Here is a 2,309-nt window from a genome sequence, read left to right on the forward strand (position 1 = left end):
TCCCGCCCCGGCGGGCGCGTGGTAAGCCGAGACTCCGGGCGCTTCGTGCTGCGGATAACTCGGGCTCAGGAGGGGGTTTTTTTTTAGCTCTGTACTTGCAAACAATGACTCTCCTGTCTCCACGCCGCCTTCCTTACAGGAGCCAGATAACAATAAAGTCTGGGAGGTTTCTGTAACAATCCAGGGGTGTTGCAGCACTCGCGAATAATTAAAACCCCAGCGGGGTCAGCAGCTCCATCAGGAAATATTATTTTTCCAGACAACTCTTTATTAAAAGTGAATTAACACATCACGAGAGCAGCCACTAAGGGTAATTTTGTGCCAGGCGAGATTTCACACCCCTGAAATTCCTTCAAGTGCTTCTAAGTGCAGGTTAACTCATGAAAAGATTGCACCTTGCTGGAAAGAAAACCAGGCGTTACTTTTGAGCAAGGTTGTTTTTTTTTTTCAGCAGCACGCCCACAACCTTTCCCCTGTGCTGGGTAATAATTAGTGGTTTTTACGAGGATCCCTTGCTCGAGTGCGATTCCTACGTGCCGCACACAGTTCCACAGCAGTCCCACACTAACACGGTGAGCAATGGCAAAACCACGCGTGACAGAAACTTTTCCTCCCGAGCCAATTCAGCAAAAACGGGATTTTAGTCAGCAGCCTGAGTAATTCCTGCCAGAAATCATCAACCACCTGACCACCTCCACGGGAGATTCGCACGCAGAGCCCCAAGATGAACAATCAGAGCTTTCCCAAATCCAACAGCCCCCATATTCCCGACCAAACTCCGGCTCAGAGAGGAGTGCTGGCTCACTCCAGAATTCAGAATTCGAGGCGATTTACTCGCCTCCCAGAGCTCTGGTTTCTGTTATTTCTCCCCCAACATCTGGTTTCCCTTTTGCACAATGAGATTGCCCAAGTTTGGCTGTTGCAAAGCCGGCATTTGCTGAGGTTGGTGACTCGGCGCTGAGCCCTCAAACCCCAGCCATGTCTGGAGACGCCTATTTTTTTTTTTTAACTTTTACAGCTCATCTCGCCACTAATCTGAGCAATAAACCCAGCCCAAGGCTGCCGGGCCCTACCTGGCTGCTGAACTTTTGCTCCTGTCGCAGCAGGAGGCTCGGGAACACCTCCGAGGAGCGCAATTATTGCCATCTGCATAACAACACGCGATAAAAATAACAATACTGCCAGCAAACAAACCGGCCCTCAAAAGGCCGACCAACCCCACGAGGGGCTTCTCTAAGGTTTAAGCAGCAAATAAGCACCTAATTAGGAAAAATCCTGTCAGCGGAAAGAGCGCTGAGAGACAGGCGATTTTATACTAGAAAGAGGTGATTTTTAAATGAGAACAGGCGGATTTTTAATGAAAAGCCACCTGGGGGGGAGCGGGGTCAGGTGAGGCACCGAGATTGGTTTTGGCTCAGTCTTTGGGGCTATGATCTTAAATACAAATCTATCTGTAACGTATACACATGTATATAAAATGCATATAAAAAGGATATGTACATATACACGGCCTTAAACATATATACAGCTTATAAATCGCTAGGTGAGGCGCCGACATCGGTTGTGGCTGCCTGGTCCCACTCTTTAGGGGCTATGACCTTAAATATATTGCACATATATATATATATACACACACACACACACAAAATATACCTACACATAGAGATGAACTTAAACATATATATATCTAGAGAGAGAGTGTTTTTTAAACCGCTGGATACGCTGCGCTCTGCCCGGCTCGCCCCCTCCCCTCAGGCGCTGAGAGCGGGAAGCTGAGGGGGATCCCCCTCCTCACTCTCCCGTCAACTAAATCCCATTTTTCCCCCTCTCCAGCCCCTGCTCCGCTCACCTCCTGCTCCCTGAAGTGCTGGTTCTGCGCGTCGATGGCCGGGCACTGCGGACCCTCCCGGAGCCCCAAATTCTTCCAGAATTCTCCCAAAAAAACCTCTCCCAAAAAAACCTCTCCCAAAAAATGCTCCTGCTCGTTCCTCTGAGTGCTGTGTGCAACTGTGGGCTCCTCAGGACAGGAGGCACCTGGAGCTGCTGGGGCAGGGCCACAGGAGGGATGTCAGCATGGCTCAGGGCCTGCAGCATCTCCGTGCCCGGGGGAGGCTGAGGGAGCTGGGGCTGCTCAGGGCAGGGGGACACGGCTGAGGGAACCATCCATGGGGATCCATGGCTGAGAGACCCATCCATGGCTGAGGGACCCATCCATGGGGATCCATGGCTGAGAGACCCATCCATGGCTGAGGGACCTGTCCATGGGGATCCATGGCTGAGGGACCCGTCAATGGCTGAGGGGCCTGGCC

At 51.4% G+C, this 2,309-nt stretch overlaps 1 protein-coding gene across 1 annotated transcript in view; it reads right to left on the reverse strand.

The window, feature by feature from the left end:
- NET1 (neuroepithelial cell transforming 1) overlaps nucleotides 1-2,309 on the reverse strand; it is a gene marked incomplete at its 5' end in the record, with an annotated part of 60,597 nt that overhangs the window by 10,960 nt on the left and 47,328 nt on the right. The window lies entirely within an intron of this gene.

Source organism: Geospiza fortis, unplaced genomic scaffold (genome assembly GCF_000277835.1).
Source record: "Geospiza fortis unplaced genomic scaffold, GeoFor_1.0 scaffold61, whole genome shotgun sequence".
Taxonomy (NCBI): Eukaryota; Metazoa; Chordata; class Aves; order Passeriformes; family Thraupidae; genus Geospiza; species Geospiza fortis.